The following is a 13,890-nucleotide window of genomic DNA, read 5'->3' as shown; positions in this document are numbered from 1 at the left end:
GATTAATAGCTCATGTACTTCTGTGCATCAGTAATGGTTTAGGACAGTACATAGGATTTTTCTTTAAAGACTGATTTGGACATGGAGACATTTCTATGACTATTGGACACCAGAGAACGAAGAGACAGACTGTGGAGCTCTGGCTTAGTGCTATCCAAGGTCATGGGACAGGATATAGGATTCTTCCCACATATTTTCTATTGTTCTTCATGTCATCTGTTTCTTACACTCGTTTGCCAAAGAGTAGAAGGTTCAGAGAAGGAAATGGAATGCTTTAGAACTTTTTCTGGATATAGCCAATAAAGAAAGAAGTGTGGCTGTACAATAGACACTCAGTCCAGGAAGATGTCCCCCCCCCACTCTTCACCCTTAACCGGCCTGTTGATACTCACAAGTCATTTTAAGAAGAGGTTGTTTTATGGACCTTCTTAAAGGCCCTTGCAACATTGAAAGGTAGAAAATTGCTCTCTGTTTGGGAAATAGGCATTTCATATATTATATTAGAAAACAGAATAGTACCTGTTTTATTTCATGTGCTTATATTGCTTTTGGCTTTTTTTTTCTTTTTACTTGTGTAAGGTATCATGTAACCCTAACCAGGTTTGTTTTCAACTGGCTATGTGGCAGAGAATGACCTTGAATTTTGATGCCTTCTTCTCTACCAGTCAACAGCCAAGAGTCCAGGCATGTGCCACTAAGCCCAGTTTTATGCATTGTGGACCATCAGGCCAGGGCTTCGTCCTGCTTGGCAAGCAGTTTACCAACTGAGTCATAGCCCTAGCTTTTTGGTTTTCTTTTTTAAATTAATTTATTCATATTACATCTCGGTTGATAGCCCATCCCATGTATCCTCCCATTCCTCCCTTCCTCCCTCTTCCCCCCTACTCCCCTCCCCTCCCCTAAGTCTGTGTCTGAGGGGGACCTCCTCCCCCTGTATATGCTCATACGGTATCAAGTGTCTCCTTGGTGACCTATTATCTTTCCTCTGAGTGCCACCAGGCATCTCCATCCAAGGGACATGTTCAAATATGGGGCACCAGAGTGGAGAAGGAGCTTTTTGGGTTTTTAAAGAAACAACAACCACTTGTAATGGAGCAGTTTCCACCAAGATGTACTTTAGCCAAAATAACAAGATCCAGGGAATATTTAGGAAAGAATAGGACAAATTTGATCCCTGAAAACAAAGTTGCTTTGAAAGACAGAGTTTGAGTCCCCTTATGCTTCCAGCTTTAGTTCACTGACCCACAAGCCATAGGAGTAGAGACAAATAAGAAGGTTAAGTTACTGCCACTCTGCTTGACAGAATCTCAGCCATTTTCTTAACAACTTCTTTTCATCAGTTTTTAATTTAAAAAGCACTCTAGGTTTTACTATTTTAAATGTTACTTTGAGCAAGCTGGCATCTGCAACTGAAATAGTCAACTTTTCTTGCACTTTAGCAGAAATTGCATGCAGTCAGAAGTTAAAAATACATTTCACTCCTTGAAAGCAATGTTTTATGGAACTTCTGCAAGGAGGAAGGGAAAGCTACTTAGGAAGTTAAGTGTGCCCCTACATCCCAGTGGAAGAAGAGGAAGGAAGGCCAGAGCCCAAGGTCCCATCTTCTGCTAGATCCATGTCCTGTGGATTTCAGAGTTACTCCAGCTTCTTACAAGGACTTCCTTACTACTGACACCACTACTACGAATCACAAATGGATCATTGAAGGCTGTAATACATAGAAAGAAAAAGCAATAATTTCGTGGTATAAGTTAAGTGTTGTGCAATTGAAATTTCTTCATGGGTATTTTGTGCATTGTGGTTTTCATGTGTGTGTGTGTGTGTGTGTGTGTGTGTGTGTGTGTGTGCGTGTGCGTGTGTGTGTCTTGTTTTGTTTTGATTGGTTTTGGTTTTGTTTCAGACAGAATCTCTCTATACAGCCCTGGATGTCCTGGAACTTACTGTGTAGGAGCAGATTGGCCTTGAACACCTGTAGATCTACCAACCGGACTTACTGGGTGCTATGATTAAAAAGGGTGCATCACCTTGCCTGACTTCTTCCTGTTTTATATTTAGAGTAACTTCCCCATGATCTTAGATGGTGTTGCAAATAAGATATAAAACCATATGATTTTATGATCAAACAAAATCTGACATAAGTTTAAGATTTGGCCAGAGTGTTACAGAAAAGAAGACAGTGATTGTTACTATTTTCCATTAGAATTTGCAGATGAATTCACTGGAAAATGACAGCACGCCATCATATACAGAATATCTTTAAAATAATCTAAAAATAAAAATTATATCAGAATTTATTCAAAATATATAAGTGATATGAAAGTTACCAGTAAGTTTGCCTAACTTGAACCTCTTCAGGCCCTTACACAAAATTTATTAACTTTAAATGCTATTAAATAATGTGTGAAGCACCAAGTTGATTTTTTTTAGTAACTAGTGTTTGGGGAATTTGATATGAATATTATTTTCTCATTAAAAGTTACATAGCTACTAGAACTTAACACTCCCTGGGTCGACAGACACTAGTTTTAGAGACTCCCCTAATGTTCTGATGCTTACTTTAGAAAGGGTGGAAGAGATCCAACAAGGAACAAATGTATTTTTAGCCTTGAATGAAAATGAATAATCCATAAATTATAAGTAAAAAATTTAAATAGTGAATATTTTTATATGCCTAGAAAATGGACTGAGCTTACACATATTTCTCTAACTGCCAACAGTTAATAGTGGCTGGATGAAGAGACGTCACTTTGTCCAGTGGTGTATCCACCATGGAACATTGCCCATGTCCCAGTAAATAACCTTCCAAGCCATGTCTATCTATGCAGCTAATCCTAGGTAAACTTAGTAGAACACAAACACACACACACACACACACACACACACACACACACACACACACCAAGAAAGTAGAAAAGAGACTTGCATTTTAAAAAGTCTTTCAGCAGGAAAAGGGACCAAGAGACAGGATGATAGGTATAAAAAAAATCATTGTGAACATTTATGAAACTTTCAAGGAGATAGATAGATAGATATCAACAACACAAATGGAATAACCTAGTCTAATATTCAAATACAGAACAGTGATAACTTTGTACTAAAGGAAATGGTAGATTTTGTTATTTAATGAGCATCAGTCTTTATATTTGAAAAAATATAAAATTAACATGAAGTACACATATGCACATATGTAGTGCATAACAGTGCACTACATATTCTAAAGTGTGAATAGAAATGATGCTGCAAAAGGGGTTAGATAAAGCACAGCACAAGCATCCTTTACCTAAGTCTTAATTGGTAAATATTTTGCATAAATTTACATTTCTAAACTCAAATTTCTTAAAAAGATTGACAAGTTACTATTTAGCTGGGCATTGTTTTATGTGTTCCTCGGCTACTTATGCATTAATTAGTTCTGTTTACCTATACATAATTTTTCCTAATTTTACAACAGTTATTTTCTGTAATTGACAATGCAATTTACTGCCTGCGTATGTTCTGGCCCCAAAAGAGAATGGGAAGATATAAAGCACCAGTCTCTTCATTTCAGGTTGTTGGGGGAAGAAAACCATTGGTTGTGACTAATTTCCAATTAATTTGCAGTGGTTACAGGGGAACAAAAACAATTGCACCTCCTAATTAAGATTTAAAATATTCCAAAGTGTCATCTTTAGGTGTTTCTGGAATATATAATTTCCATTTTCTTCATTGCTTGACAGCTCTATTAATTTAAAGCATAGTAATACCTATTAGGATAAAACATGAAAAAAATACCATTAATCATTTATTTTAATTTTGCAGCTCTGTCATTTTCTCAGTATGTTTTAAAATGATGATGACACCATAATGTGCACAATTCGAACTGGATGAAGGGGAAATAGATCACACTACTTAGAAAAGATACTGAAGTGCCTTATTAGGGCTTAATTAATGCCAAACTGATTAAATTTGATTGCATTTTGAACAAAAATATTTTAAAGAATTTTATTGCCTTATATTTTAAAAGTTATCCCAGATGCCGTGTTTATCACTAGACTTACCTGTCTATAGATCTTTACTTGAATATGTTCAGTTTAAATATTAGGAATGTAACTAGTCTTTTATTTCTTACTTTGAAAGCATAGCTGGTTTCTATTTTGAAAATTATTTTCATTTAGCTAGAAATAATAATCTCTCATGGTCATACTTTTCTATTCGAATTCTAAAACCAACTGGACACACTATGTAAGAGCGTGAAGCATAATGAGAAATGTACAAGCTGTATAATACCTTATGCATTTGCAGTGTTGTGGTGCAGGACTGAAATTGCTAAAAGAAATACAACTGCACACAAGCAAAAGAATTCTAGACAAAGTAGTCAGTGAATGGAGGTGGGGGAGAATAAGATGAGTGAAGCCTTAGCTTTCAATAGCAGCAATATATGAATGTACGTCAAATTCTAGTGTCTTCCTCAAGACTGGGTTAGATTAGAGGCAGTACCCTGACTAATGGATAACACTAGACTACTGCACAGGATTGACCTCTTCCGGTGGATAGAAATAATCTTCAGGTGTATAACCAGACCTGAGCCTGGCTGTTGTCTCACACTTATCTTGTGCCAATTTCACTGTCGCTCCCTTTGCTTTAATTTCATATATTAAGATTAGGAATTCAGCTTTCTATAAAGACATAATCAACTGTGTTGATAACAAGAAAACAACTCAAATAAAAATAAATTTGATTACTCTTAATAAAAAAATAACCCGCAGAGAATTTAGTACGTTATTTTTTCTATTCATTTGAAAATCCTGAAGACAGTGTTACAGGTTTCATTTGCGGTAACAAAAAGTTAAGTCTTTATATATTAACTGCATCATCCTCACAGTAGTTCTGTGGAGTGTCTAGTGTTTATTAATGAATCTTATATTAATAATATTTGTGAATCTTTAAAATTATGTAATCATTAAGGTGCTTACATTGTTTCTTACAGTTTACAATGGAAAGGGAAAATTATGCATGTGACATTCATAGCATCAAGTGATATTTGCTGGTTATCCTCCTGAGACAAGCTATGACTCAACAGAAAACACGTGACATCTTTGACCAGAAACCAAAACCTAGTTGAGTCCACTGGCCAGGGAACCTGAGGCAATATCAAATCTTTATTTTATGTCTTTAAGTTCTTGTTTTTAGACTATTCTTTCTGAGAAGGACCATATAGGGAACTTGAGATGAAATATAATTCACAAAAAGTGAATTGTGAATATATTTTTATTACAGTCAGGAGGGGTAGTTTTTTGTGTTGTTCTGATTATCCTGGTATTGATAGGGTTTTCTCATAAGAACAAAGTCTTGAAGGTTCCTGGAATATAATTGTCAATATAACTTCTTACTAGAGGCATGGGAGTGATGAAAATGCTATAAAAAGGTCTTTGACTGTCCTGGAAACCAATTAAAGGCATAAAATATTTTTTATATTTATCACCCTGCACAAAACTGAAGTCCAAGTGGATAAAAGACCTCAACATAAAACCAGACCCACTAAATATGTTAGAAGAAAAAGTGGTGTAGAACCTTGAACTCATTGGGATAGGAGACAGCTTCCTAAACAGAACACCAACAGCTCAGGCTCTAAGATCAGCAATTAATAAATGAGACCTCATGAAACTGAAAAGCTTCTGTAAAGCAAAGGACACTGTCAATAGAACAAAACAACAGTCTACAGACTGGAAAAAAAGATCTTCACCAACCTTATATCTAACAAAGGGCTAATACCCAAAATACACAAGAAAATCAAGGAATTAAACACCACCAAACCAAATATCCCAATTAAAAGTTAGGGTCTAGAGCTAAACAGAGAATTCTCAATCAAGGAATATCCAATGGCTGAGAAACATTTAAAGAAATGTTCAATGTCTTTAGCCATCAGAGAAATACAAACCAAAATGACTCTGAGATTCCGTCTTATACCTATCAGAATGGCTAAGATCAAAAACTCAAGTGACAGCACATGCTGGTGAGGATGTGGAGAAAGGGGAATACTTCTCCATTGCTGTCAGGAATGCAAATATCTAAAAATACTTTGGAAATCAGTATGGCTCTTTTTCAGAAAATTGGGAATAGTGCTACCTCAAGACCCAGGTATACCACTCCTGAGCATATTGCCAAAAGATGTTCCACCATGCAACAAGTACATTTGCTCAACTATGTTCATAGCACCCTTATTTGTAATAGCCAGAATCTGAAAACAACCTAGATGTTCCTCAATCTAAAAATAGATAAAAGACACTAGGGTACATTTATACAATGGAATACTATTCAGCTATTAAAAAAAAAACAAGTAAATCTTGAAATTTGAAGGCAAATGAATGGAACTAGAGACGATCATCCTGAGAGAGTTAACCCAGACCCAGAAGGACATGCATGGTATATACTCACATATAAGTGGATATTAGCCCAACAAAGATGTCCTCTGAGAGATTCCACCCATTGGGGGATTGGGACAGACACTGAGACTCAAAGCCACACTCTTGGTTAAGAGCTGTAAGTTGTACAGAAATGGTGGAAATGGGGGTGATTTCAGAAGCTCCACAAAAAGACTATTAAAGCTAATGGATCTGGACAAAGGGGCCTAAACAAACTGATGCCGTGAACCAAGGACTTCACAAGCAGAGGACCTAGACCCCCTATTCATATATAGCTAATGGACTGTTCATTATCTTCATGGAGAAGGGAAGGGAGGAGTGGGAAACTGCTCTGGGGCCAGGGATTTGATCATGGCCCCTTGGTGGAGAGGTCCTGTGGGAACACAGAGCAAGGAGATGCAGGCTGTCCAGATGAGACCTGATAGGCTATGGTCAAAAGGTAGGGCAGGATGAACCCACCTGTCAGAGCTCTAGTGGAGGGGAATAGGGAGTAAAAGGGAGAGAGGGTGGGAACAGGAAGTTAAGAGCAAAGGGATTACAATTGTTATAATGTAAATAAAGCATAATAAAATATGAATAAAAAAGAAAAATATAAATAAATATGCGATATATTGTAATAAATTAAGATATTTTTCCTTGCAAAAATATCTTGGAATGAAGAAAATGTATATATTAAAATACATTTCAAAGAGAAGAAATTATTGATAGTCTCCCAACCAAAAAAAAGCCCAGGGCCAGATGGTTTCAGCGCAGAATTCTACCAGACCTTCAAAGAAAAGCTAACACCGATACTCTTCAAGCTACTCCAAAAGATAGAAACACGTGGAACATTACCAAATTCATTCTACGAGGTCACAGTCACATTGATACCTACCCCACAAAGACCCAGCAAAAGAGGCAGAGAGAGAGAGAGAGAATTTCAGACCAATTTCACTTATGAATTTTGATACAAAATTATTCAATAAAATACTTGCAAAATGAATACATGAACATATCAGAGATATCATTCACCATGGCCAGGTAGGATTCATTCCAGGTGTGCAGGAATAGTTTAATATATGGAAATCCATCAATGTAATCCACCATATAAGCAAACTGAAAGAAAAATACCACATGATCATCTCCTTAGATGCAGAAAAAGCATTAGACAAAATCCAACAGCCTCTCATGTTTAAAGTTCCGGAGAGATCAGGAATTCAAGGCACATACCTAAACATAATAAAGGCTACATACAGCAAACCAATAGCCAACATCAAATTAAATGGAGAGATAATCAAGGAAATCCCTCTAAAATCGGGGACCAGACAAGGCTGCCCACTTTCTCCATATCTCTTCAATATAGTTCTTGAAGTTCTAGCAAGAACAATAAGATGACACAAGGAGATCAAGGGGCTCCAAATGGGAAAGGAGGAAGTCAAACTATCCTTATTTGCAAATGATATGATAGTGTATATATAAGTGAACCACAAAATTCCACCAGAGAATTCCTACAGTTGATAAACACCTTCAGCAAATTGGCTGGATAGCAAATTAACACAAATAAGTCAGTAGCTTTCCTATATACAAATGACAAACATGCAGAGGAAGAAATTAGGAAAAACTACACCCTTCACAATAGCCACAAGCAATATAAAATACTTGGGAGTTTCTCTAACCAAGCATGTGAAAGACTTGTTTGAAAAAAACTTTAAATCTCTGATAAAAGAGATTGAAGATGACAACAGAAGATGGCGGGATCTCCCCTGTTCCTGGATCAGGAGAATTAACATAGTAAAAATGGCCATATTACCAAAAGCAATCTAAAGATTCAGTGCAATCCCTATCAAAATACCTATAAAATATTTTTAAAACTTTGAAAGATAAATTCTCAACTTCATGTGGAGAAACAAAAAACCTAGATTAGCAAAAACAATCATATACAATAAAACATCTTCTAGAGGAATCTCCATCCCTGATCTCAAGCTGTACTATAGAGCAACAGTAATTAAAACAGCATGGTACTGGCACAGCAATAGGCTGGTTGATCAATGGAATCAAATTGAAGACCCAGAAATGAATCCACACACATATGGGCACTTGATTATTGACAAAGAAGCCAAATCTATTCAATGGAAAAAGGATAGCATCTTCAACAAATGGTGCTGGTCTAATTCTAACTGGATGTATACATGTAGAAAAATGCTATTAGATTTGTCATCAAGCACAGAACTCAAATCCAGGTGGATTAAAGACCTCAGCATAAAATCTGAGACAATAAATTGGCTAGAAAAAAAGTGGGGAAGAACCTGGAACACATTGGCATAGGAGACAACTTCCTGAACAGAAAACCAACAGCCCAGGCCTTAAGGTCAACAATTAATAAATCGGACCTCATGAAGCTGAGAAGTTTCTATAAAGCAGGGGACATTGTCAACAGAACAAAGCGAAAGACTACAGACTGGGAAAAGATCTTCACCAACCCTATATCTGGCAAAGGTCTAATATCCAAACTATAAAAAGAACTCAAGAAACTAAACACCACCAAACCAAATAACCCAATTGAGAAATGGGGCTCAGAGCTGAACAGAGAATTCTCAGCAGAGGAATATCGAATGGCTGAGAAACAGTTAAAGAAATACTCAATGTCCTTAGTCATCAGAGAAATGCAAATCACATGACTCTGAGATTCCATCTTAAACCCATCAGAATAGCTAAGATAAAAAAATTCAAGTGACAGCATATGCTGGTTGGGATGTGGAGAAAGGGGAACACTCATTCATTGCTGGTGAGAGTGGAAACTTGGACAATCACTTTGGAAATCAATCTAGTGCTTTCTCAAAAAACTGGGAATAGGGTTACCTCAAGACTCAGGTATTCCACTCCTTGGAATATACCCAAGAGATGTTCCACTACACAAGGACATATGCTCAACCATGTTCATAGCAGCCTTATTCATAATAGCCAGAACATGGAAACAGCTTAAGTTTCCCTCATTAGAAGAATGGATAAAGAAACTGTGGTACACTTACACTATGGAATACTACCCAGCTATTAAAAATAAGGAATTCCTGAAATTTGTGGACAAATGGATTGAACTAGAAATGATCATAATGAGTGAGTTAACCTAGAAGCAGAAAGACTCAAATGGTATATACTCACTTATAACTAGACACTACCCCAAGGGGCATGTCTCATAAAAGTCTTCACCTACCAGGAAAGTGGAATTGATGTGAGGACATCCTTTTGGGACTGTAGGTGAAAGAAGTATGAGAGAATGGGGAAATAGAAGGACCCAGAGGGTGCTAGAAACCTACAAGCAGAACATTATGATGGGCAGATCTGGGCCCAGGGGTTCTGCACAAACTATGGCACCACCCAAGACAATACACACAGTAAACATTGAACGCCTGCCCAGATCTAGCCAAGGGACAGGTCATTCTCTACAGATGCTTAAAGAGTGGGGACTGACTTTTGCATGAACTCTGGTGCCCCATATTTGACCACATCCCCTTGATGGAGAGGCCAGGTGGCACTCAGGGGAAGAATAGCAGGTTACCAAGAAGAGACTTTACACACTATGATCGTATATAGGGGGAGGAGGACCCTTCAGTCACAGTCATAGGGGAGGAGAATACGGTGAAAGTAGGAGGGAGGGAGGAATGGGAGGATAGAAGGATTGGGATAACAATTGAGATATAATATGAATGAATTAATAAACAAATGCATTTCAAATCCAGGTATGTAACTATTTTTCCTTCATCATGGACAAATGGCTTATTGGTCATCAGGGGTGGGAAAGGTTTCCTTTTTTTCATATGCACTTAAAATTCCTGTGATTTATATCAGCAAGGGAAAATCTAAACTTCATTTTTATAGATTTTGCTTTAAATCCTAACAGTAACTTCTTTGGATTCGATGCTATTAAAGATTTAACATTAAATTTGGAACTTGTCATCATTCCAGAAAATGGAATCATAACGAAGTTGGGAAAAGAATGCAGAAAATTGTTGCTTCATTGCTTTATTCTCAGTCTCTCCATGTCTGTCTGTCTGTCTGCCCCCCCTTATTTGCATGCATTTCACACCTCCCACCCACTACCATCCTCTGCCTCTGTTGCAACCTTTAATTCAAAGGGTTTTTCCATTGTTGAAAGGATACAAACTTACTCCAAAATAAAACTAGGTAACTTGTAATGTTCCAGGAGATTGCTAAATTAAGCTCTCCCCATAGATATTTTATGGTATTTACTTTGCTCTGAAAGCTCCATTCATTTCTGAGGCAGCTGAATAAATCCAGTGATAAACTCTTAAAGAGATGAAGCAGGGAAAGAAGAAATTGGCTAGGCACAGAGAGAATATTTACAAAGGAAGATGCTACCTGCTGAGGCACATTTTAAGAACCATGGTATTAAGCTCAACCTAGTACAGAGCCATGAGAATCAATTAAAGATATTCACTGAAGTCAAATTTAATCAATGTGTATATTACCAAACCTGAGGGCTGTTAGCATACATTACAATTGAGACTTTTTTCATTAAATAAATTTGCAATGGTGGCACTTAGTACAGGACAGATATATCAGTAAAAATCATTTACATTGTTCAACTATTGATCACTTTATCTAGCATAATTTTAAATTTGAAAGGGTTTCACTTTATAACCCAGTTTAGCATTGGATTTTCATCATTGCATTAAAGGTCACCAAATTATACCTACTTCTTATATAGCTGTATATAAGAATGGTTCTCACATCTTTGAATGATAAGAAAAAATCAAAATGAGAGTTGAAAATGTTTTGAAATTTAAATTTTAGTTTCCATAATAAAGTTTTATTGGAACACTCATACTCATTTATTTTCATATAGTCCAAAATCTACACTGTATTATAGCAGCCACAAGCATTTACCATATAGCCCTTATGGTGGTACGAAATTGAATCTATGAAGGGCAAATTCAATAGATGCCAAGGAAGCATAGGCTATGGAACATGGTGACTAAGTTGTGCTGGGCATTGGAATGGGGGCAGTGCTCACAGGCTTTCTATGCCTCTAAATTTTAATTGTCATTTGTAAAGTTATATAAAAAAAAAAAGCTAAAATGCCACAAGCATTTAACATCTAGCACTTCAAAAAAAAATATGGACATTTGCCAACCTCACAATTAGGTGGACATCTGCTTAAACATCCTGCAACATAAAGCTCTCAAACATAATTTAAGTATTTAGAATTAGGTAAAACAATTTAATAGCTTACATACACTGTATGCAAAATATTACAACAAATTTCAGCATGCATGTCCTTCAAAAGGATGTGCTTTGGAAGCTACACCCTACTTATTAGACAAGTATTAGACCACACTGAAGATGGATTACAAATTGTATATGATAGCACCTCTTTCTAGTGTTTAAACCTACTTCTCTGGTGGTTTTGTAGTTGTACCTCTCACAGGATGTCACTCTCTTGCTTCAACCTAAAACTTCAATATTTATTTATTTATTTATCTAATTTATTCATATCACATCTTATTTGTTAACCCCTCACTTGTATCTTCCCATTTTCCTTTCTTCCCTCCCTCCATCTTTCATCCTATTCCCTTCCCCTAGCTCTATGACAGAAGGGAACCTTATTCCCCACTATAAGATCACAGCCTATCAGTTCTCTTCCTGGTAGCCTGCTTACTCTTCCTCTGAGTGTCACCAGGTCTCCCCACCAAGGGGGAATGGTCTAACACGGGGCACCAGAGTTCATGTCCAAATCAGTCCCTGCTCTCCACACAACTGTGGAGAATGTGTTGTCCACTGGCTAGACAATATTCTCTTTTTAAAACATCATATACCTGCTTTTCACACTTGCTATAGTGTCACTAATCTATTCTCATGTTCTTGTGGGTACATTATATTCACATATGCCGTCTCAACTCCATTCCCACAATGACATTGGATCTTTTCTTCAGACTATCAAACTCTACACTGGCATCACCATCTCCCCAGTTGTTACCCATGCCTAACGTGTCTTTCTTTCTATAACTTTACTCACGGCAATTCAAATTTAGAGACACAGATGACCTGCCAGTGGATTCTCCTTCTCCAATACCCAGTAAAACCAAATCACCAGGTTCCATAGGCTGTGCCTTCTTGGCATCTGTTGCATCTTCCTATGCTAAATCTAGTTTGGTACTACCATAACTAACGTATGTTTCACTTCTTGAGTAGATCACTAATTTGGACAACGTTTTGATTGTCCTTCCTCAGGTCTAGCACTCAGTCCCTAACTATGCTGATGAGAACAAAATGCAGACTTACTCATATGCCAGCATTTTCCACCATGACAAATGGATATTGTTTGCTAACAATCTTTGCAATTCAATGCTCCTCTCCCTCCCACCCTCCCTCCATCCACCTCTCTCTCTCTCTCTCTCTCTCTCTCTCTCTCTCTCTCTCTCTCTCTCTCTCACAAACACACACACACACACACACACACACACACACACACACACACACACACACACACACACACACCTATCTATCACCTAACTACTATCTATCTGTTTCTCTGTTTTTCTCCTTCTCCTCCTCCCTCCAGGTTTCTATATGGAATTTTCTATTTCTTTTTCTATTTTAGACTGGTTATAGCAGGCTATCTTTCTGCCTTGGCCTTGTGAGAGCTAGAATTATAGCCATATACTACCACTCTTATACTTTGACCAGTAGAAAAGTCTTTCTTCATTTTTTTTTGTTTTGGTTTGGTTTTTGCTTTTCTATTTGAGCCTGGATTTTAGTTGTGTTCCTCTTGCCTCAGCCTCCTAGTTACCACTATGACAGGCATACAACTATGCCCATCTCAGTAAAAATGCCTTTTTTCTTCCACTGTAGTTTTTTAGAAGAGTGGTAAAATGCCCACCCACGGTTTTTTATCATCTTGCACATTTTATATTAATGTTCTATTCTCTACGCAGCTACATCCTCAATGGGGTTGTTTTTACTTGAGCTAAGTAAAAAGGCACATAATTTTCCAATGAGATGCTGTATTCTAAAACTTGGATGTGTGTTTGAAAGTTTATGAATAGAAGTTTCTTTCTTGTTATATCTTCTATCCAAAAGAAAAATACAACCAAATGTTTTTCATTTTTTATAGAAATAAATTTATATTTTAAAAATACAATTATGTACATTGATCATAGAAAGGATCAAATAATTGAGAAGACAGGTTATAGATAATTCAAAAAACAAAACTGGCTAATATACTTTTTTCTAAACTGGGGATGTGATGTGAGCTTTAGAGCCCCATAATGTCAAAAGGAATGAGTGAGATTTTTTTTTGCTATTCACGACAGAATAAAAAGAAAGATTTATTCTTTCAAATGATGTCCAATATACAAATCCCATAGATACTTATCACATGGACTATTGGCTGTACTTCATCTAAATTGATGCTGATTTTATGTGACTAGAAAGATTTCTTATAAAATCTTAATAATTATCTCAATTTCTAAAATGGCCCCATCCTATTATA

General features: G+C 36.8%; 1 protein-coding gene across 5 annotated transcripts in view; it reads left to right on the top strand.

Annotated features, from left to right (window-relative positions):
- Positions 1-13,890, top strand: part of DGKB (diacylglycerol kinase beta) — a 693,335-nt gene that overhangs the window by 673,602 nt on the left and 5,843 nt on the right. The gene's annotated exons all lie outside the window — the stretch shown is intronic.

The sequence above is a fragment of the Acomys minous genome (genome assembly GCF_964271855.1).
Source record: "Acomys minous genome assembly, chromosome: 8".
Taxonomy (NCBI): domain Eukaryota; kingdom Metazoa; phylum Chordata; class Mammalia; order Rodentia; family Muridae; genus Acomys; species Acomys minous.
This window is presented reverse-complemented; position numbering and strand designations above follow the sequence as displayed.